This window comes from Fukomys damarensis, unplaced genomic scaffold (genome assembly GCF_012274545.1).
Source record: "Fukomys damarensis isolate Sample0158 unplaced genomic scaffold, DMR_v1.0_HiC HiC_scaffold_30, whole genome shotgun sequence".
NCBI lineage: Eukaryota > Metazoa > Chordata > Mammalia > Rodentia > Bathyergidae > Fukomys > Fukomys damarensis.
Genome location: NW_022900942.1, coordinates 9,785,502 through 9,810,823, shown reverse-complemented (window position 1 = coordinate 9,810,823; position 25,322 = coordinate 9,785,502). Strand labels below are relative to the sequence as shown.

Genomic DNA, 25,322 nt, shown 5'->3' with positions numbered 1-25,322 from the left:
CCCAGAAAAAAGCAGGGGTAGCTATGCTATTTGCAGAAATGTAAATTTCAAACCAAAACTGATTAAGAAAGACAAAGAAGGCCACTACATCCTTGTAAAGGGAACAATGCAAGAGGAAGAGATGACAATAATATAAATATATATGCACCAAATAATAATGCCAACAACTATGTAAAACAAATATTAAGGGACATGAAAAACCAAATAAGCACTAATGTAATTGTAGTGGGGGACCTAAATAACACACTGTCAGAAACAGACATATCATCTAGACAAAAATCAACAATGATATACTAGAAGTGAACCCACCTTTTAATAGATGTCTACAGAGTGTTCCACCCTCACAGAATCAAAATATACATTCTTTTCAACTACACATGGGTCATTCTCCAAAATAAACTACATACTAGCTCCTAGAGTATGTTTAAATAAATGCAAAGGAATCAAAGTTATCTGATATATATTATTAGACCATAGTGCAATTAAACTGTAGATCAACAGCATAAGAAACCATGAGAACTCCACAAACACATGGAAATTGAACAACACTCTCCTGAACAATCAATGGATCACAGAGGACATTAAAGAAGAAATCAGACAGCTTTTACAAATAAATGAAAATGCCAGTACAACATACAGGAATCTATGGGGCACAATGAAAGCAGTTCTATGTGGAAAATTCATACCACTGAATGGCCACACTAGGAAAACAGAGCAAGCTCAAATAAACAACCTAATGATGAACCTTAGACTCCTAGAAACAGAAGAGCAAGAAAAACCCAAAGCTCATAAAGGGAGGAAATTATAAAGATCACAGCAGACATTAATGCAATGGAAACTAAGAGAATGATGCAAAAAAAAAAATCAATGAATTGAAGAGTTGTTTTTTTCAAAAGAATAAATAAAATCGATGAACCCTTAGCCAGCCTTGTCAAAAAAAGGAAAGAAAAGGCTCAGATCCATGCAATTAGGAACAAGAAAGGTAAAGTCACAACAAATCCAGCAGAAATCCATAGGATCCTCAGTACCTACTTCAAGAACCTGTACTCTAATAAAATGGAAAACACAGAAGGAATGGACACATTTCTTGATACTTATCAATTACCAAAGTTGAACGAAGAAGATAAAAATATTCTAAACACCCCAATTACAATCAATGAAATTTAAGACATAATTAAAGTTTAGCAATGATGAAAAGCCCACATCCTGATGGCTTCACTGTTGGAATCTACAAGACATTTAGAGAAGAGCTATTGCCACTACTCTTTAAATTTTTCAATGAAATTGAAAGGGAAGCAATACTTCCAAATTCATTCCTGGAAACAAGTGTTACTTTGATTCCCAAATCAGGGAAAGACCCAACTAAAAAAGAGAACTACAGGCCAATCACCTTAATGAACACAGATGTAAAAATCCTCAATAAGGTACTGGCAAACAGAATACAGAGAGTGTCATCAAGACCAAGTCGGATTTGGATGCAAGAATGTTTCAACATACATAAATCAATAAATGTAAAACACTATACTAACAGAGTCAAGGACAAAAACCATATGATCATCTCAATTGATGCAGAAAAAGCATTTGACAAAATTCAACAACCATTCATGATAGAAACCCTGCAGAAAATTGGAATAGATGGTCTTTATCTCATGATAAGGGCTATCTATGAAAAACCAACAGCCAACATCATATTAAATGGCCAAAAATTGAAAACCTTCACACTACAATCAGGAACAAGACAAGGATGTTCACTCTCACTACTATTGTTCATTGTAGTTCTGGCAACATTAGCCACAGCAATTATACATGAAAAAAAATTAAAACAATAAAGATAGGAAAGGAAGAAGTTAAACTGTCATTATTTGCTGATGATATGACACTCTACAAGAACACCTAAAAAAACTCTGCCAAAAGACTTCTAGACTTAATTGACACTTTCAGCGCAGTAGCTGGATACAAGGTCAAAATCCCAAAATCAGTAGCCTTCTTGTATACAAATTAGGCAGAAATGAGTGAGAAATTAGGGAAACAATTCCTTTCACAATAGCATCCCCAAAAAAGGAAGTATCTAGCAATCAGTCTAATGAAACAAGCAAAAGACCTCTACATTAAAAATTCTGAAAAAGAAGATCGAAGAGGATATAAGAAAATGGAAAGATATCCCCTGCTCCTGGGTAGGAAGAATCAACATAGTGAAAATGGCCATACTACCAAAACTGCTATACAGATTCAATGCAATCCCAATTTAAATTCCAATGGTTTAGCTCACAGAACTAGAGAAAAGAATCTAAAAATTCATTTGGAGCCAGAAGAGACCTAGAATAGCAAAAGCCATTCTAGGCAATAGAGACATGGAAGGGGGTATCACAATCCCTAACCTGAAACTATACTACAAAGCCACTGTGATAAAAACAGCATGGTACTGCAAAGAAAAAGACCTGAGGATCAGTGGAATAGATTGGAAGATACAGAAACAACTCCAGCTGTACTCAGCTACCTCGTCTTTTACAAAGGAGCCAACTATCCTCAGTGGAGGAAAGATAGCCTCTTTAATAAATGCTGTTGGAAAAACTGGATGTCAACCTGCCACAGATTAAAACTAGACACTTATCTTTCACCATGCACTAAACTAAAATCCAAGTGGATTAAAGATCTAAATATTAAAATGGAAACTAAACTTCCTGGAAGATAAGTTAGGCAGAACTCTCAAAGACATTGGCATAGGAAAAGATTTTATGAAGAAATCCTTAGTAGCTTGGTAACTAGCACAAAGAATCAACAACTGAGATCTCATCTTATTAAAAAACTTCTGCACTGCAAAAGAAATCACCAACACAGCTAAGAGACAACGTTTAATGTGGAGAAAAAATTTACCAGCTGCTCCTCAGACAAAGAACTATTATCTAGAATATATAAAGAACTCAAAAAAATCAGCCCACCCAAAATATAAAGACCCAATTAAAAAATGGGCATCTGACATAAACAGACTTTTCTCAGACAAAGAAGTAAAAGCAGCAAATAAATATATGAAAAAACGCTCAGCATCACTGGTCATTTGTGAGATGCAAATGAAAACATCATTGAGATTTTGTCTTACCCCAAAAAGAATGGCTGCTATCAAGAAATCAACCAATAACAAATGCTGGCTGGGTTGTGGGGAGAAAGGAACCCTTCTACATTGTTGGGTTTTTGGGAGTGGCAGACCGGTGCAAGCACTGTGGAAATCAATATGAAGATATCTCAAAGAACTAGGATTAGAGGTTCCATTTGACCTAGCCATCCTCTGCTGGGTATCTTTCCAAAAGAATTAAAGGAATCATATCAGTGATAAGTGTACATCCATGTTTATAGTGGCACAGTTTGTAATAGCTAAAGCTTGGAAACAGCCCAATTGCCTATCAGTTGGAGACCGGATAAAGAAGATGTGGCTTTTCTATAAAATGGAATACTATTCAGCCATAAAGAATGAGACACTAGAGTCATTTATAGCTAAATTGATGCATATTGAGGCCATATTCTTAAGTGAAATAAATAAGACACACGTGTAAATACTGAATAGTTTCTCTGGTGTGAAAAACTAAAAGTGTAAATCAGATCCAAATTGTATAATTGGTGATGTGAAATAGGAAGAAAAGTGCTAAAGCTGTAGAGGAAATGGGAAGGGTAAGGGAAAGGAAATAAAGGTCAAGAAAAAATATGAAAAAATTGAAACAAAGTCTCTGTAAATACGGTGGGTGGAGGGGGTGAAGGGAGGGCAGGGATATAGGAAAAAATGAGAACCAAGATCTGTCATATAGAGGTACAATGATGACTGTAACTGTACTGTATACTTAAAAAGTGCCAATAAACTCAATAAGATAAAAATTAAACAGTTAAATCATATAACCAAAAAATTTATCTTAGGACATTACAATTTCCTGGGTAGATAAAAATATGTCTGAATTTATTAAAAATTAAAATTTCTTTTAAAAACTTACAAAACAAAATTGACAGCACTCCAAGTTGACATTTACAAATTCCTCATCATAGAGGCAATTCTAATATTCTTTGTCTATCCATCAGTCACATACTTCATGTTATCAACTGTCTGAACTGCAAAATTAAGAATTTTAATATAATGAATAGATGTTATATATGACAACCATCACCTCAGTGTTATCATCTCAATGTTATCACCTTGATATTATTCTCACTGATTCATGTTTAGAAAATTAACTATATATTTATTTATAGGACTTGGATTACAAGGAATTTCCTTAACCTGTTAAAAAAAATATAAAATAGCTGGGCTTGTGGTACATGCCTGTAATCCCAGCACTTGGAGGCTGAGGCAGGAGGATCACTGTGAGTTTGAGACCAGCTGGGTCACATAGTGAGTTCCAGTTCAGTCTCAACTACATAGTGAGACACTGTCTCAAAAAAAAAAGTATATAAAATATAAGCCTCCTTAAAGCAATGTAAAGTATTTGGAGAATTTTCTTTAAATCAAGAATAAAGCAGGTCTGGGGATTTAGCTCAGTGGTTCCAGCACTTGCCTCATAACCACAAAGAGCCGAGTTCGATCCCAGGTACAAAACAGAAAGAAAAAAAAAAGAATAAAGCAGACATGCCTGCTCATATCTTTTCTGTTTAACACTGTTATAGAGACTTTGCCCTGAACAATAAAGTAAGTTACAATAAGTTAAAAAGATAAGAAAAAAAATAGAAAAGACAAATTATTCTTATATAACATTACTGACAATATAGATTCTCTAGATGCACTTTCTGAATCCATGAGAAGTTTTGGCAAAATTTTTGGATGAAAAAACCAATATACAAAAGTAAACTGCATTTTTATCTAGGAGCAAAATTCTAAATGTGTGGCTTAAAGAGATATCATTATCACATCAACCAAAAAATAAGAATTCCAAAAACATCAAATAATAATATTTGATATTTGATGAAGAAAATTGAAAAATTTTGTGGAAAGACTACATAAATAGGTATGTAAGTACCTGTATAAATTACAAAATCAGCAACTATCTATGTAAAGAAACACAACATATTCATGTGTAGGAAAATTGAATGCAGGACCTCCTTTCTTTAAATGTTTGTCATATTGTTATGATTTGAATCTAAAGTGTATCACAAAAAGTCTCACAGAGGGCCAGGGATTTAGCTCAGTGATGCTGCTGCCTGCTTTGCAAGAGCAAGGTCCCGAGTTCGATCCCTGCTACCAAAACAAAGTCTCATGGAAAGTGATTGGATCATGAGGTGCTGCAGTCATCAATGGATTCATCCATTGCTGAGTTCAGTAGTTAAGGTTCAGCTGCAAAAGGGGTGGGGCCTGGCTGGAAGTGGCTCAGTGAGGGTAATAGCCTAGGAAGGAGGTGTATCCTCTCCTTGTCCTTGTCCTCCTCCTCCTCCTCCTCTTCTTCCTCCTCCTTCCTTTCCTCCTTCTCCCTCCTTCCTCCATCTCTTTCTCTCTTTCCCCCTTTCTGATTACCATAGAATGAGCAGCTTTCTTTCCCCACACCTTTCCACCATGCATTTCTTCCTTGAAGCCAGCCAACTCTGGACTGCACCTGCTAGAAACTGTGAGCAAAATAAACCTCTTCTTTAAGTTTCAGGTGTTACATATTTGTCTCAGAAAAGAAAAATTTTAGTTATAATGGCTTGGTTAAGTAACACCCATTTCTAACAACATATTTCAAATTTCAGCTCACACAGCATTTTTTCTGGGAAAAACTAAAGAGAGTACAAACTTTGCAGCTAGATTTTTCAATCCACAGAACACTACATAAATAATAGACATACATAATGGGCAATGACCACTCATGTCTGCTGGTAATGAGTCATTTTGTATCTATTCTTCAGCACATTGAGAGTCAAGGATACAGTCATTTCCCTCCTTGTCTCCCAGAGATAAACCCACATATCCTCTTACAAAAATAGATAATGGAAGATGAAATTGGCCAACAAAGATGAAAGTGTAGTGTATTCTTTTTCTATTGCTGCTGTAACAAATCACATCAAACTTAGTGGCTTAAAGCAAAAGGAACTTATTCTCCTACAGTTCAGGAAGTCAGAAGTCCAGAACAAATTTTATGGAGCTAAAATCAAGGGATTGGCAGGGCTGATTATTTCTGGAAGCTCCTGGGGAGAATCTACTCTTCGTCTCTTCTCTAGAGGCTGCCAAGGCACTCTGGTTTGTAGCTCTGTCACTTCAATCTCTGCTTCTGTCTTAACATCACCTTATCTCCCTGATCTCCTGCATCCTACTTATACCTTTCATTCTATCCTTGGACAATCCAGAATATTCCTATTTCCAGGTCCTTGATGTAAGCACATTTGCAGTGGTCTTTTCCATGTAAGATAAAATTCACAGGTTCTGGAGATTAGGATGTGGATATATTGATGGGAGATGGGTATTGTTTGGTCTAGCACACGCAGCCAAGAAACAAAAAGCAGAAACACTAGGAATAGAATTGGATGCAAGTAGAAGATAGATGACTGAGAATGTTGGTGGCATCACCCTTGGAAAGGCTCGAGGCAAGCCAGAGGAACAGGGTGCGGGTGATTCATCAGCATGATGGGGGAAAAGCCTGTGATGAAAAAGATGAGGGTGCTCCAAATGAAATGATGTGGTGAACAATTCCATTTCCAAACAACTTCCAAAGATATTTTCCAACAATAAAAATTGAAAGAATAAAATGTTGGAAGCTCGTCCATACTTGGAAAGAAATACAATGATTCCCCCAGGCATGGCAAGTTGCTCATTTGAAAAGAAAAGCTCTGTGGTCAGAGTAAGGCCAACGTGGGCCACGGATGTATCTCAGTGGTTCTGCCACCTGCCTTGCAAGCACAATGGACCCGAGTTTGATCTCCAGTGCCAAAAACCAAACAAACAAAAACAGAATAAGGCCTACACTATTCAAACTATTCCTACTAAGCTTTCTGAAAAGAAAAAAAAAAAAAGTGGCTTGGACTCCCTCCAGCGTGCATCGGCCCAGTCCACAAGTTCAGGTAGCCACACCCTCTCCTGCAGCTGCCATTGCTGCTCCTCCAATGCCAGGAAGGTGAGATTTGGGAAAGCGGCTTGGACATCAGATCTCCCTCCAGCCTGCCTGGGCCCAGTCTGTGGGTGCAGGTAGCTGTGCCCTCCCTTGTGGGTGCCTCCATTGCTGCTCCAACACCAGAAGGGTAGCCGCGCAGGCACCACTGAGCAACTCCCCCCCATGCTCTAAAACCTCTTGATTGTGCCAGTCCTTGGACCCACTCCACAGAGGCATAGCTGGTTATAAAGGGTAATTTTCTGAGCTCCCAAATTTGAACATCTTTAAAGAAAGGGCAGGGGAAACCTGTAGTACAACTGTCTGGAGTTCAACCCTGCAGGAGATCAAGGAGCTCAATTTGGGCTTTGTGGGCTGAGGTCAATCTACATAGTGGGGATCTGCCTTCAGCTTGCTGAGACAGGGTGATTTGGTTCTGCACATGACTGCACACAATGTGTATTATGAGAGCAGAGATATAGTCTAAAAGAGGCCCTTCAAAGTCATTTCTTTGTCCTTTTCTTTCTTTTCCTCATTCCACTCTGTAAATTCTTTTTTCTGTCTTCTTTCACCAACTCAGGCTCTTGCTCCACCATGTTGTCCCTCATCTCCCTTTCTGTTCCTGCTCCTGCTCTGATTCAGATTTCTTCTTTTATCATTTTTTTCTTTTTTCTTAATGTACTTTTTTCCTATCATTGTGCCTCACTCAAGGGTCAGTAGTTTCAAAAGAAAGTGAGCCCGTATTGTTGTTAAGGGGATATATTCTTGTCCTTATACTTTCATTCTGTCTATCCCTTTTGAGTTTGTTTCCTAAAGATTATGTGGTCATTCTGTGTCCTCTGGCTTCACTTGAAACCTTCTCCGGTTCTATTTATTTACTCTTCTCATCCTAACTCTGTAGAGGTCTCCATCCTAAATGGTAAAAATGCTATGTTGAGGAGTTTGTTCACTGAAAACATATTTTGGGCTGCTTCTTGATGTTAATTTAATTCACATGGTTTAAAGGTAATAGATTAATGACTACCACAAGTGGTCAATTTGCAAGTAGTGATTGATCCTATTATGTTGCTGATTGTATTGATTGGGATAAAGGATAGAGATTGATTTGGCAAGCTGTTTTCTATGATATTGTGAAAATGAGAATATCTATGAGTCATTACAGAAACAAAAGCTAAAACACAACAATATCAGGAAGACTTAATAACTCAGAGATTGAATCAAGAACAACCCAACAGCAAAAATAAAAATGAGAAAACACTTAAGCAAGAAACAAAGACAGACTTCCAGTACTCCAATGGCAAACAGTAGGGCAAAGGAGAATGAAAAGTCTGATAGTGAACCTCCAGGACACTCAGAACTCACAGCACAAGAAGTAACAAAACAGATCAATCAGGCTCTAGAAAAATTTGAAATAATTTCCCAGATAACCATAGAGGTGGTGGGCAAAATGAAAGTCATGATTGGAGACTCTAGAACAGAAACTGACAAAAAAAAATAGATGAGCTCAGGACCATGATAGAAACCATGAAGGCTCAGCATATGAAACAAATGGAAACAATGAATGCCCAACATAGGAAAGAAATGGAATCCATTAAACAGATTCAAACAGATATCCAGGAGATTAAAAACTCTATTGAAAGTATATGCAAAAGAATAAAAGAATGTGAACATAGAATCTCAGATATAGAAGATAGGATCACAGACAGTGACCATGAAAAGAGAGGTCTCCTAAAAACACTAAGGTATCATGAGAAATTGATCCAACAACTCCTAGATGATGCAAAGAAGAATAACACAGACTGATAGGAATCCATGCAGTAGCAGAAGAAAATTCAAATCACTTAAAAAAGTTGTTCACAGAATTAATGACAGAAAACTTCCCAAACAGAGGGGAAGAATTTGACATACAGATAAGTGAGGCATATAGGACTCCAACTAGCCACGATCAAAAAAAATTGACACCTAGACATATAATAGTCAAGATCCCAGAAATCCAACAAAAGAACAAAATACTACAAGCAGTAAGAGAAAAGAAACAAAACACATGCAAAGGAAGCCCATCAGAATCACAGCAGACTTTTCAACACAAACCCTCAGGTCAAGGAGAGGCTGGAGTGAGGTATTTCAAGTCCTAACAGAAAACAACCTTTAACCAAGACTGATGTATCCTGCAAAACTCTCTTTCAAAATGGATGGAGAAATAAGATACTTCCATGACAAAGAACACCTGAGAAACTTTATGAACAACAAACCAGCGCTACAAGGAATTCTAAACAGTATCCTAGAAAAAGACAATGAAGGTCACAACACTATGAGGCCCAAAAGAGCAAATCAAATAGACAATGCAAGAAACTAAAAGGAGAGGGCAAAAAATTAAAAAGAGTCGACAGAAGGACAATAACATGACAATAAGAAGTCAGTACATATCAGTTATAACCATCAATGTTAATGGCCTCAATTCACCAATCAAGAGAAATAGACTGGCAGAATGGATTAAGAAGCAAATCCAGGGCCTAGGATTTAGCTCAGTGGTTCGGTGCCTGCCTTGAAAGCACAAGGACCCAAGTTCAAAAAAACAAAACTCCCGATACCAAAAAAAAAAGAAGAAAAAGAAGAAGAAGCAAATCCAACAATATTTTGTATATAAGAAACAAACCTAGTACAAAAAGAAGCCCATAGACTGTAAGTGAAAGGATGAAAAATAATTCTCCATTTGACAGGAGCCCAGAAAAAAGCAGGGCTAGCTATCTTATTTGCAGACAAAGTAAATTTCAAACCAAAACTCATTAATAGAGACAAAGAAGGCCACTACATCCTTGTAAAGGGAACAATTCAAGAGGAAGAGATGACAATCATAAACATATATGCACCAAATATAAATGCCCCCAATTATATAAAACAAATATTACATAACATGAAAAACCAAATAAGCACTAATACAATTATAGTGGGACAAATAGACAGATCATCTAGGCAGAAAATCAACAATGAAATACTAGAACTGAACCAAGCTTTTGAATGCACGGACTTATTAGACCTCTATAGAATGTACCACCCAAAAAATCAGAATACACATTCTTTTTGACTGCACATGGGTCATTCTCCAAAATAGATCACATACTAGCTCAAAGAAGAGGTTTGAATAAATGCCAAAGAATCAAAGTCATTCCCTGTATATTATCAGATCGCAGTGCAATAAAGCTGGAGATAATAGCATAAGAAACCGTAGGAACTTCACAAACACATGGAAATTGAACAACACTCTCCTGAACAATCAATGGATCACAGAGGAAGTTAAAGAAGAAATCAGACAGTTTTTACAAATAAATGAAAATGCCAATACAATATACAGGAGTCTATGGGACACAATGAAAGCAGTTCTACATGGAAAATTCATAGCACTGAATGCCCACACTAGGAAAACAGAGCAAACACAAATAAACAACCTAATGATGAACCTTAGACTCCTAGAAAAACAAGAGCAAGAAAAACCCAAAGCTTGAACAAGAGAGGAAATTATAAAGTTTACAGCACAAATCAATGCAATGAAAACTAAGAAAACGATACAAAAAATAAATGAATCAAAGAGTTGGTTTTTTCAAAGAATAAATAATATTGATAAACTATTAGCAAACCTTAGCAAAGAAAAGGCAAGAAAAGGCTCAGATCCATGAAATCAGGCATGAAAAATGCAAAGTCAGAACAGATCCAACAGAAATCCAGAGGATCATTAATACATACTTTGAGAATGTGTACTCTAACAAAATGGAAAACACAGAGAAATGGACAAATTTCTAGATACTTATGAATTACCAAAGTTGAACAAAGAAATAAAAACATTTTAAACAACCCAATTACAATCAGTGAAATTGATAATGTAATTAAAAACTTACCAACAAAGAAAAGCCCAGGTCCTGATGGATTCACTGCTGAATTTTACAAGACATTTAGAGAAAAACTACTGCCATTACACTTCAAACTTTTCAATGAAATTGAAAGGGAAGCAATACTTCCAAATTCATTCCTGGAAGCAAGCATCACTTTGATTCCCAAACCAGGGAAAGATGCAACTAAAAAAGAGAACTACAGGCCAATAACCTTAATGAATATAGATGCAAAAATCCTTAATAAGATACTAGCAAACAGAATATAAAGGATCATCAAGATCATACATCCTGACCAAGTCAGATTTATTACAGGGATTCAAGGATGGTTCAAAATATGTAAATCAATAAATGTAATACACTATATTAACAGAGTCAAGAACAAAAAGCACATGATCCTCTCGATAGATGCAGAAAAAGCATTTGACAAAATTGAACACCCATTCATGATAAAAACCCTGCAAAAAATTGGAATAGATGGTCTATATCTCAAATTAATAAAGGCTATCTATGAAAAACCAACAGTCAACATCATATTAAATGGCCAAAAATTGAAAACCTTCATGTTAAAATCAGGAACAAGACAAGGATACCCACTATCACCACTCCTCTTCAATATAGTTCTGGAAACATTAGGCATAGCAATTAGACAAGGGAAAGAAATTAAAGCAATATAGATAGCAAAGGAAGAAATTAAACTGTCATTATTTGCTAACAATATGATACTGTACATTGAAGACCCAAAAAATTCCAGCAAAAGACTTCTAGACTTAGTTGACACTTTTAGCAGAGTAGCAGGATACAAGGTCAACACCCAAAAATCAATAGCCTTCTTCTAAACAAATAACAGACTCACTGAGAGAGAAGTTAGGGAAACAATTCCTTTCACAATAGCATCCAAAAAAATGAAGTATCTAGGAATCAACCTAACAAAAGAACCAAAAGACCTCTGAAAACTATAGCACTCTGAAAACAGAAAACAAAGAGGATATAAGAAAATGGAAAGATGTCCCCTGCTCCTGCATAGGAAAAATCAACCTAGTGAAAATGGCCATACTACCAAAACTGCTATACAGATTCAATGCAATGCCAATTTAAATTCCAACGCTATATTTCACAGAATTAGAAAAAGAATCCAAAAATTCATTGGAACCATAAGAGACCTAGAAGAGCAAAAGCCAACCTAGGCAACAGACACATGGCAGCAGGTATAACAATTCCCAATTTGAAACTATACTACAAAGCCACCGTGATAAAAACAGCATGGTACTGGCAAAGAAACAGACCTGAGGATCAGTGGAACAGACTGCATGACTCAAAAACAACTCCAGATGTACTCAGCTACCTCCTCTGTGACAAAGGAGCTGACCATCCCCCCTGGAGGAAAGATAGCCTCTTTAATAAATGGTGTTGGAAAACTTGGATCTCAACCTGCCAAAGATTAAAAATAGACTCTTATCTCTCACCATGCACTAAATTAAAATCCAAGTGGATTAAAGATCTAAATATTAAAATAGAAACTCTAAACTTGCTGGAAGATAAGTTAAGCAGAACTCTCAAAGACATTGGCATAGGAAATGACTTTATGAACAAATCCTCAGCAGCATGGGAACTAGCAGAAAGAATCAACAACTAGGATCTCATCTTATTAAAAAGCTTCAGCACTGCAAAAGAAACCATCAACAGGGCTAAGAGACAATGTATAATGTGGGAAAAAAATTTACCAGCTGCTCCTCAGACAAAGGACTATTATCTAGAATATATAAAGAATGCAAAACAATAAGCCCCTCCCAAATATAAAGACACAAGGTGAAAAAAATGAGAACCAAGACCTGTCATGTAAAGGTACAAGATCCCAATAATAAATGTAATTGTACTGTATACCTAAAATGTTCCAATAAACTCAATAAAAGAAAAAAAAATAGTGAAGACCCAATTTGAAAATGGGGATCTAAAATGAACAGACAATTCTCAGACAAAGAAGTAAAAGCATCAAGTAAATATATGAAAAACTGTTCCACATCACTGGTCATTCGAGAGATGCAGATGAAAACAACACTGAGATTCCACCTCACCCCACAAATAATGGCTGCTCTCAAGAAATCAATCAATAACAAATTCTGGCTGGGCTGTGGGGAGAAAGGAACCCTTCTCCATTGTTGGTGGGAGTGCAGACTAGTGCAACCACTATGGAAATCAATATGGAGATACCTCAAAGAGCTGGGATTAGAGGTTCCATTTGACCCAGCCATCCCTCTGCTGGATATCTTTCCAAAAGAATTAAAAGAACCATATCACAGTGACATGTGTGCACCTATGTTTATAGCAGCACAGTTTGAAATAGCTAAAACGTGGAAACAGCCCATTTGCCCATCATTTGGAAACTGTATAAAGAAGATGTGGTCTCTCTATAAAATGGAATACTACTCAGCCATAAAGAATTTGAAATTAGAGTCATTCATAGGAAAAAGGATACATTTTGAGGATATACTCGTAAGTGAAATATATAAGTCACGCATGTGTAAATACTGAATAGTTTCTCTAGTGTGAAAAACTATAATAGTACACAAGATCCTAATGAGATAATTAACAATGTGAAATAGGAAGAAAGGGACTAAAGGTATAGCAAAAGTGGGAAGGGGAGGGGAAAGGGAATAAGGGAAAAGAAAAAAATGAGAAAATGAAAAAATGGAAATAAAGTGTTTGTAAATGGTGAAGGGAGGGCAGGGACAAGGGGAAAAAATGAGAACCAAGACCTGTCATGTAAAGTTACAAGATCCCAGTAATGAATGTAACTGTACTGTAGACCTAGAATGTACCAATTAACTCAATAAAAAGAAGAAAAAAAAAGAAGTATGTGTGCAAATACAAAATCTCAGCAGAGAAACTGCAACTGTAACACAAACCAAGCAGAAATTTATGCCTAAAGTATTCGACATCTGAAATTCTAAAAGTGTATTGAGATTGAAAGCAGAATTTAAATAACAGAAGTGTCAGTAAACTTCAAGACAGATCAACAGAAATCATGAAACCTAAAGAACAAAGAGAAAAATACTGGCAGGGGGAACTCAGAGACTTGCGAGTTACTATCAATAGGTATAACTGGAAAGAGAGAGAGGAAAAGAGAGACAAGGAGAAGCAGAAAAATATTGAAATAAAAAATAGCCAAATTTTTATCAAATTTGTAGAAAGAATAAATTTACAGATTCAAGAAGTTCTGCAAGCTACAAAGAGGATTAAATACCCTTCCCCCAAAAATAAATATATAAGAAATACTGATGCCATTCTTTATAAGCTGCTGAAGACAAAGAGAAATGTTGAAAGAAGACAGATTTAAAAAGTCATATTTCATGTAGGAGAACAACATTCCAAGTGACTAGAATTTCTCAATAGAGACAGAAGGGGCTGGATCAATAGAAATAACATCTTCCAAGAGCAAACAATCCAGAATTCTACAACTGGTGAAAGCATATTTTTCCCTTTACTTATTAGTTTTTGTTTCAACTAGTTTTGTTTTTAATTCATTACTGGGAATTGAACTCAGAGCCTCTTCATTGAGCTACATCCCTAGCTCACTCTATCTATCTATCTATCTATCTATCTATCTATCTATCTATCTATCTAATCAATCTGGACAGAGTCTCACTAAGTCAGTTAGCTACATAAGCTAGGCTTGAACTTACAATGTTCTCGCTTCAGCCTCCCACAGCACTGGGCCTACAGGTATGCACTACCATGCTTGCTTTCCCTAATAATCTAGCTTCTCTGATTCCAGAAAAAAATTTGTTTTGTAGCCTACTTCCCAGATTTGCAATCCATAATTGCTCACCTAAAGCTCCCCCACTTTGCCCTGTGCATGTCGAGCTTTACCTGCTGGCCTCCTGCCCTAGCAGCATGTTGGTGAGCAGCATGGGATGGGACTCCACCTGCCTTACGACCGGCCGTGGTTATGCATGACTTTGTGAATGTGAGGCATACACTCACGTCTGTGTCAGTAAGAGAGAGAGAGCTGGTGATAGTGCTCGTACAGGGAGGGGTAGCTTGGGTCTTGGGTTGCTTCAGTATAGTTTGAGAACCTTAATGAGAAAGATATCAGAATGCTGTTTGCAGCAGTGTAAATGTTGTTTCACATTGCTGTTAAAGGAAAAGTTGATCAGCACTCATATGTAAACAAATGCTTAGACTTCTATAAAGTTTTTGAATTTCTTGTACCCAAAATTATGTAAATGTGCCATGTCATTTCCCTAAACAAATTTAATATGAAACTATTAATAAATGAGCATTACTATATCCATCTTAACCTTCTTCTTTCCCATATTTACCAAATAAAAATCAAAGACAAATCTAAAAAAAAAAAGAAAAAAATACTGCAAGTCTCACTGTTCTATTCTTAAGTTGCACTGTACTAAACAAACATTAGTTTTACTATTTTTTACTTCCTGAATATTTGTAGCTGATAATAAAAGAAATTTTGATGTTTTGACAAGGAATTTTAAAGGTCGCAGGACCATCATAATTATTAAAATTGCTTTGCATGGCTTCAGTTTGCACAGTCATTTCACAGTCTTGCAAAGTGAGGGATGCCCATGAGGTAAAATGTCCTTTCTCTCAAAAGTGAGTTGCAGATTTAATGCAGGTCTAGCCAAGAGGCTGACAGATGTTTCTCATGGAACAGAAATAATTGCTTCTAAACTGTATGTGGAAAAAAACTTTAAGAATACCCAGGATAACTTGGTTCTTACCAAATGCAGAGGACTAGGAGAGAGATTGGTTTAACCAGATGTCAGTCAGATTTTCACTTAGTGTAGACAGAAAGTGCGGTGTTAGTTTAAGAAGATCAGATTCACACATATATGGGCACTGATATTGCATATCTATCAGTAAATGAGGGACAGTTTTCCATTATGCTACATGGAAAAAGTAAACAGACTTGAAATGTATCAGGAAAAATATATGAAGAAGAAATTGTGATGAGTGGAATAGGGAATTATTTATTCATAAATTAAGCTGTAAAGGAAAATATTGATTCATTAGGTATTATTAAAACTAAAATTTCTTTTCATCAATAAGGACAATAAAAATCTATAGAATATGAGATGGCATATGCTTCTGATATAGCTAGAAAAGGCTTAGTATTCAGAATATATAAAGAATTTCTATAAAACAGGATAATCATTCAAAAGAAAATGGAAAAAAGTCACTAGCAGACAATTCACAAGAAAAGAAAAATGAGTGCGCTATAACTATGCTATTTGATTCAGCCATATCAGTAATTAAGACAATATATATTAAAATTACTTTCCTAGGAATGGCAAAAACAGTAAATTTAATAATGGTTAACAAGAAGCTAAAATGATGAGGACTCCCGTATATTGCTGATGATAGATAGTGTCAATAGGTATAAGAGTTTGGAAAGGAATTCAGCATTATTTAGGAAATCTGATTAGCCACCTACTCTATGATTCAGCAATTTACCTGTCACTACATTCCTTAGAGAATGTCACCCATGTATAAAACGAAAACAAACTCAGAATGGACTAAGAACATTGCTAATATGCACAAAGGAAGAGCAATCCGAGTATCCACACAAAGAGATTGAAAAAAAAATGAACAATTTATTCATGCAAGGCACTCACAAACACAGACCTGAACAGAATCATAACTACAAATGTCAGCACAGATGAACCTCAAAACCAAAGTTGATCTGGGCATCGCGGTACATGTCTGTAATCTTAGCAGTCTGGAGGCCTAAGGCAGGAGGATCAGAAGTTTGAGCCAAACTGAGCAACTTAACAAGAACTTGTCCACCCAAAATAAATTCTGAAATGAGAGGCTGGGGTTGTATCTCCATACAAAGGACCTGGGCTTCATCCCAGTACCACAAAAAAATAAAATTTAAATTTATAAAAAAGAGTGAAAATGACTAGTAAAAAAATAGTGGCAAGGTGATTTCCTTTCTATAAAGTCCAAAAGTAAACAAAACTAAACTATATGTTGCTTAGATGTCACACACAGACACACACACACACACACACACACACACACACACACACACACGTAAGATTATCAAGAAAAGAAAATTTGGCATAAAAGCCAGTAAGGGTGGTCCCTTTATGGAATGCAGAAAAGAGCATTAAAATTCAGAAGAGGTTCACAGTGGTATAAGAGGTACTGGTAATGTTCTACTTCTTAAGTTTAGTAGTGGGTACCAGAGATGTTTTCTATATTAAAGCATACTCCTAAAGACGTGTACCACATAATGATGTTTCAGTCAACACTGAACAAGGATCCCATACAATCTTGACAAAGCTGAAAATTTCCTTTCACCTAGCGATATCACTGCTGTCACAATGTCTCAGGAAAGTGTTTCGCTTGTGCATTTGTGGAGATGCTAAACATATTGCCATCATTTAGCAACACATGATGTATGTATGTTTGACTTTTTCAGATAAAAAAATATTAAAACTTGGAATGTTTCATAAATGATTCTGCTTAGAATCATTCTGTTCAGAAGGTCCTCTAAAATAATAGATCAACAATAATATCAAAAATAATAATTAAGCTAAGGTTACATAGAGAGTAGTAAAATTAAGCTATTGTAAAGCTTCAATTTTTCACTCTGCCACATTGTTGGAAGGACACAATAGAAGAGAGAACAGACATCCTGGAAAGTCTAGAATGTTCTGAAGACCTGCAGAGATTACTCTGTCACCTGCTCATAGCTAGTGACAGAGCTCCTGCACTAGAGAAAAGACAAGTCTAGAAATATACTTCCTGCAAATAATTCTGAGATGCTTGTGTTTGTTGGTTGGCTTCTTTATGAAGCTCAGTGATGTGCAAAACTGTTGTGCAGTTAATCACAACTGACAATTGTTATGGCTGTGTCTAAATGCCCCCCCCACATGCCTCATGCAGTCTTGGGTGGGGATTTTTAGAGGTGGCGGGATCTGCAGTGTATGATGCTGGCATCAATTCATGGTGAAATGTTAGGATCAAGGGCACTAGGATTAAGTATGTAAGTGCTACCTGCCCTAAGTAGCTCACGTAAGGTATAAGGGATAGAAAGACCTGTGGTTCGCCTGTGTTGCTTTTGCTACCTCGTGTGCACCGTGAACTATTTTTCCTCTGCTGTGCCTCTCAGCCATCCACCCGTCCTTGGAGCCAGCTGATTAAGTAGTGAAACCTCTACAAATTGTGAGCTAAGTAAACTTTTCCTCCTTTACTTTGGATATTGAGTATTTTATCTTGAAAAGGAGAAAAGTAACAAGACACCCATTTAAATTCTAAGGTCCTATAGGAGATAGCTTGAAACTCCCAGGAAAAATCTGGGGCAATTTCATACAATTCACACAAAACAATACAAAGATACTAATGAATCATAACCTATAGTTTTTTAATTAAGTTTTTATTTTTATTTGTAGTACATATTGTACTATTTGTAGTACATGCAATTTACAATCACCTTGGGGAGTAGTTACATGTCCATAACACATCTTGTTTCTTTCTTCTTTTAGTCCCTTTCTCTTCTCTCCTTCTCCCTCCTTCCTCTAATTCTGATTTTTCCATTTTCATTGTTATTGATATTATTAATCTTATTGATATTATTAGCTAATGTTTGTGGCATATAATGTTTACATTCATTGGGGTTGCTAGGTTCCTGTATATGAAATACCCTTATCGTACTTATTTCCACTTCTCCCCCTCCTTTTCCCTTGCCCTTGGTCTCTTGGACCCCTTCCCATTTGCAAGAGATCCATCCTCTTGTCTCCATCTATACATTCTTTATTATATTCTCTTCATTTGTACTTACCTTGCTCAAATGAGATACATCATGCAGTATTTAACCTTGTGTGTGTGGTTTCTTTCACTCAACATTATATTTTCCAGATGCATCTATTTCCTGCAAATGTCTCAAATTTATCCTTTGTTATAGCCAAGTAGTATTCTATCATATATAGACATCACTTTTTCTTTATCCAATCATCTGTTGATGAGTACGCAGGTAATTCCAGTATTTAACTATTATAAATCATGCAGCTATCAACAGTGTGTATGTATCACTATAGTATGATGACTTAAGTAGAAGATATCTAGAAGGCGAATAGTTTCATATAAAATTTGGGACATATAAAATTTCTAATTTTAGTTCTTTGAGAAATCTCCATAGTGATCTCCATAATAGTTGTACTAGTTTACAATCCCACCCATAGTGTAAAAGGGTTCCTTTTTCACCACAGTCATGTCATAATTTGTTGGTTTTTGTTTTTATTTTTTTTATTGCTTGATGAGTACCATTCTTTCTGAAGTAACAGTGAATCTTAGTGAATTTCTCTAATGGCCAGAGATGTTGACCATTTCTTCCTCTGTGAAGTGTCTGTTCATTTTACTTGTCCATTTCTTCAGTGGGTCTTTTATGTTAAGTGGTCTAGTTATTTTTAGTTCTTTAAATAAATAGTAAATTATTTAAATGAATTATTCAAGTAGTTGGCAAAAATGAAGAGCTCTTCATAAAACAGAATTTCAGTTAGTAAATGAAAAATGAATATGGCAGATAGAAAATCACTATAGGGCAAACACCACATTGCAGGCACAAAGATATGAAAATTGCTGGGTGAAAGTATAATAAGAGATAGAATATCGGTGTAGTATTAAGATACTTATTGACAAAGAGAAATGATACCTTTATAGTAGTGTACAAACCTAGCAGACACCACCTTCCTCGTGTGATCAAAGTTCATATCAGCAGAGATGAGACTATCAGTATAATAGTCTCTCCCTGAGCCTGCAATGAAGGGAGACATCACCCTAGCACTGCTGCATAACCTCAACTCATCAGAAGAAAATACCCTATAAACAGAGTGAGGGACTTTCTGCAGAAAAATTGACCAGCACCCTTCAAATGCTAAGAGGAAGAGTCAAAGACATTCCAATCAGTGGAAGATCAGAGGAAGCTGAGAAGAAGTAAGTACTAGTGAGGACCAAATGAAAACTCAAGTCTTGGACTTGATAGTGACCAAAAATGGAAATTAATGGGGAAACTGAAAAAATTTGAATAAGATATGAAAATAGAATTGTATCAGTGTTGATTCCTGGTTTAACAATTGTGCTATGCCTATGTGACATGTTTAATTTGAGGGATCCTGGATGAAGAGTAAAGAAAAACTCTTTATAGCTTTTTTTCAATGTTTGTGAAAAAAAAATTTTTTTTAATTAAGTGATGCTGAAATTCTAGAAAAGGCAAAACAACAGTGACAGAAAGAAAGACTGGGTGGAGCAGGGCTTTTCCTTGGTAAGGAGAGAAGATAGAGTAGATGCACAAAAGAGTCTAGTAGTAGGTGGGAACAGAGGACAGAGTCAGGTTCATATTTTCTCAGGTCTCTTCTAGAGAATGGCTGGGGTGGGGTAGATGGGAGACAGAACGATGGAGCCCTGGCTCTTCAGGAACTCAAAATGGAAAAGAGGCAGTGCAATCCACACCTCCTCAGAGGATGGTGAGAGATATGTCAAAGGGGATGCTATGGCTGCAGGACAAATGAGAACAAGACTGAAACCAAATAAAGCCCCCACACAAAGCATAGGAATTGGAGAAGCAAAGTCTGGAGAGAAACTTTCCATGTGGTAAAAGATAAAGGCAAATCATTTGCATCTTATTCTTTTGCAAATGTTTTCCATCTTGAGATTGTGGTTCTAGGATTGTCCTGTATAAAGGAATACACTTCCTGTCATGCATAATCAACAATAAGGGCCTTTAGGAGATGAGTGGTCAGGTGATGGGGCAAAGCCTGCAGGAATGGGATTAGCACCCGGATACAAGAGGACAAAGAGAGCTGCCCTAACTCCTCCACTACATGAGGACTCAAAATAGGGCTGACGCAGGAGTAGGCCCTCATCAGAAAGAGAATCTTCTGGAACATGAATCTTGGGCATCCAGCCTCCAGAATGTTAAGAAATAAACTTATGTTGTAAGCTACCAAGTCTATGGCACTTTATTACAGCAATCTGAACAGACTAAGATATCATACAAACTCTGACCTCTTGACTTTACCTCCAATGTACTTACCACTCTGTCCATGGAAAGACCCTCATTCGTTATAATCATATTTATTTGCCCAAGGGTGTTGGTACCCTGGAGGGATTCATATTAGACAACATGAATCATCTGGAAGGCTAACACCTTAATGTTCCACAAATAAAAGCAGCACTTTTAGGCACTAAGAACATGGGAGTAAACAAGTCTGCCAATGGCCACTCACAGAAAATTCTTGGAATGTGTAAATTCTGAGATGAGTATAGTAGACACTGACCCTTTGTTTCTGCACCTTAGAAGGAAAGGAAAGGCCTCTTTCCAGTGGCATTGCTAGCACAGAAAGCAAGGGTGTGGCGATATGGGCACATGCTGAAGGCCCCAAACCCTAGGAAAAGGATTGAGAGAACACTTGGGTGGGCCCTGAATTAACCCATGTGTCCAGCAACTATTATCTAAAGCCTTAGAACAGGAGCAGCATTTCTAAAGACCACAAATACCTGTAGCAAGGAGTGTGGAGCTGACCTGCCTCAGTGGCTACAGAGCTCCTCATAGAGCCTTTGACAGAGGAGAGAGAGAGAGAGAGAGAGAGAGAGAGAGAGAGAGAGAGAGAGAGAGAGAGAAAGAGAGAGAGAGAGAGAAAGTGCAAGAAAGGCAGAGGCTCTATGGCATGTCACAGACCAACCAGTAGAGAACCCTTTCCTATAGAGCACCCACTGCTGTTGTAAGCAACACTGACACTGGCCTATTACAGAGGATTTTGAGTGCAGGAAACTTGAACCACATAAAGCAAAACAGATCAAGTAAGAGTATACTTTATGCGTACATGTGTGGGGGTTATAAAATTATATTTTACTGTTACCTGCCATGTTCCTTTGAATTTTACACAGGAATCACTTCTCGGCCTTTTGCCTAAGATCAAGTGAATTTTACACAGGGATTAACATATTTGATTTATCTAAAAATCCATGTTCTAGACAAAGCACTTAAATCTGTACTTTTGTTTAATTTGCTTCTCTTCCCCTAGACCTAGCAAAGTTAAGATATAAGAGTTTCTCAATAAATGTGTTTGACGGAAAGGATCCCTTTACATTCAGATAATATAAAAACAGATAGACAAAAAACACACATACATAGAAGTGGGTTCTGTCATTCTAAATATTCCATAAATGGACAGTGTTGTGCCTGAAATTGGGAGCTTGCACTGAACCGTAAGGAGCAGTTAAATCCCCTATCCTTGCACCACAAAATGTCACTGAAAGTACCATTGCTGACACATACAGATTTCCATAGATTTTTTTACTTCAGAAATTATGAATACTAGCCAGAGGAAAAAAAATCTGCCCTTACTTCTGCTCATCATCAGTTATCCTATACTGTTAAAGAATGTATTTATTCCTTTTTCCTTTTCATTCTCCAAATCTACATCATTGACCAAATATTTATTTTGGCCGGCAAGCGTACAGACCATCCTCTTTCCTTGGTTTCCTTCCCCCATTATAGTTTTGTGCTGCTTTTTAATTAAAAGAAGTTCAAGATGTAATTCAGTGTGTCAATGAAGAAAGAGAGAAGGGACCGGTGAGACAGGAAAAGAAAGTCACATATTTGCAAATTTTTAATGAAGAGGTTTTAAAAAATACTTTCTTATGTACACAAAGTTAATGCTTCGGTAGGTGAGTTGTAAACGCTCCTTTTCGTTCCATAATTATAAGTGAAATGTTCTTTAATGTGCAATAATAACGTTCAAGCTGTGCTATTTTGCAGCTAATAATTATACACAACAGCGTGGGGCATGATAGCTACAGAAAGTTTTCCCTCTCAATGTATTTCCCACATCTCTCCTCTCCTTGCTACCTGCCTGATTTGCAGTGACTATACTTTTTAATCCTCTCTTTCTTCTCAGAATAGAAGCGCCGGTTAGTTACTTTCTTAAGGAAAGAATGTGCAGTAAGACTGCTGACTGGATAAAATTGCTCCCATACAAAGCGAAGCCTATAACAAGCTGGCTTTAAAAAGAAAGAAAGAAATGCCTATTCAAACTAGAGCTAAGCTTAAAATGTGCTTGCTGGAATCCTCAGGTTTAAAAGGTCAGAAGTCTGCTGTACGGTTTAACACACTGTTACTGAAACAAGGCCAGAAGTTGGCAATAAAAGCAGAAGTCATCAAGCCTTGGCACCAAGTGCCAATTTCCTTGCAGATGGAAGAATAAATTTATCATGGAACAACCACATTTGTTGTTATGGACAAGCACCACTTCCGAAGTATCTCGGGGTTAGCCAGCTTTGTACCCATGTTAGCTCCTCAGTTACTTCAAACACAGCGTTTCCTTGAAATCACTTAATATAGCGTGTTATTTTCTTTGCATAAAGAAAAAAAGATATCATGCCTATTAAGTAAAACCAGGCCAGATGAACCTAGATTTGGTTGGAGCTATTTGAGAAAACCAACTCACCTCTAGTTGGATGTTCTAGATAGCTTAAATAAATTAATCTCTGCATAAATTTGAAGAAGTGTAAAAGGAATGTAACCCGGGTGCTGCAATTGATTCAGCACAAATAAGCGTCCTTGCTTTTCAGCATACCTAATGCTAGTTTGGACAGCTGCCTGGACTTCTTAGGCTAACATAGAGCTCATTTCCAGCTGCTTAGAACACGCTTCCTTCCTAATGGTTCACAATAACCTGACCATATGGGTTAATACCCAGTCAATCCTTTATTTGTCTAGCTATTACTGAACAATAAAAAATATTTCTTGGCATCGAGTTCATGGTATATGCTCAGCCAGATCCCAAATAGAATATTAGAAAACAGTACAAATCTTATTTAGTACTCAGGGCAGTTACGAATGGAGGTCAGAAAGCCAGCTGGGTTGCACAGTCGAGGTCATAGAGTTATTCCCAAATGAGGGAGTGTTTTATCCCATGTATGAGAGGCTCTAAACATGTACTATGCCACACTGTAGAGTAAGAAAGTATTCCTGTTTCTCACTGATGAATACAACCAGGTTTTTCCTGAAGCTTCCATATGTTTATAGTGCAACTAAAATAATAGAATGCTATTGTTACAAGTTAATATCACATTAGATATCATAGCATCTCTGCTTACATATCACAGATGAAGGGCATAGTGATTCAAAAGGTGTTTCTCATAAAAGGTCAACTGTACTGTGGTATCTGTCAACCCAGGAATCACCAAAATAGACTCAAATGGCTAGATAATGATTTCTTTGTGAGCATACCTGGCTCAGTGTATAGGCATCACTGCAGAATAAGACGTGGACCTCCATCTCAAGTCATGGAGGACTGCGTCGTCTGGATCCTTCCTGCAGCAGAAGGCAAAAACAGCAGACTATGTGCATAATCAACAAAAAGAGAACAAAATAGCAAACACTTCTTCAATATAGCAAGAATGGGGTGTATTTATACTTTGGGAGTGTGTGTTAAACTGGAAAATACATCTGAGAGTCTGAGGTGAGTTTTTGGTGCCTATTGATTTTCATGGAACAGAACTTACAGCCTGGGGCCTGTCATGGTAGGGGCCCTCAATACCCCTCACCTTGTTCTAGAGCTCCAGAGAACGGATGCTTACAAGACAGAACACATCAGAAGTAAACCATCCCATCCATAATTTGAAGGTTAAATTCTAGCAACCCAAAATACAAAAAAATATGATAACTTCAGATTGTTAATGGGCCCCAACACCTGCTAGAATTAAACAATGTCTCCATAGGAAGAAAACATTATTATACACCTTATACTATTTCTATGAACAATTGCTAAACAAAATGTACTATCTGCAGTCAAACATAACAGGGCACCTGACACGATAAGCCACATGAGAAAGAATCAACAGAAACAGTAGGCAATAAAAAAAGACCCAAGAGAAATTCAGATGCTGGACTTATCAAAGACTTCATAGCAACTATGTTTAAAACATTCCTAAAGATAAGATTTAAACTATAAATTTGGAATACAAAATTGGAACCAATAAGAAGTATCATACTTGAAAAAGAACTTTCTGTAAGTTTTAGACATGAAAGAAATGTAAGAGTCGATGAGCAAATTTAAAAGCTGATTAGACAGAGGTAAAATATAGTTTAAAAAATACACAATAAAAGTGATGCAGAAAAAAGATAAAAGACAAAAGAAATAAATTTCTATTAGCAAAGAAAATCACTTTTATCATTATTTTTAAATAATTTAGTATAGAAAACTATTTACACATTGAAGGACAGCTGAGAATCTAAACAGAAGATCATGAGACCTCTAGAGATTAGCAAAGGGAAGCCACTATAAAAAAAGCTAAAGTTACAGGAGTTATAGAGTTATAGAAGACTAAAAAAAAAAATGAAAATATCTGCAGTACTTAACTGGCCAACAGAAGG

General features: G+C 36.6%; 1 long non-coding RNA gene across 1 annotated transcript in view; it reads right to left on the bottom strand.

The window, feature by feature from the left end:
- Positions 1-25,322, bottom strand: part of LOC104853212 — a 48,580-nt gene that overhangs the window by 10,734 nt on the left and 12,524 nt on the right. The window contains exon 3 of the long non-coding RNA XR_777722.2: positions 24,177-24,260. This is a non-coding gene — a long non-coding RNA (uncharacterized LOC104853212). The remainder of the gene's footprint in view (positions 1-24,176; positions 24,261-25,322) is intronic.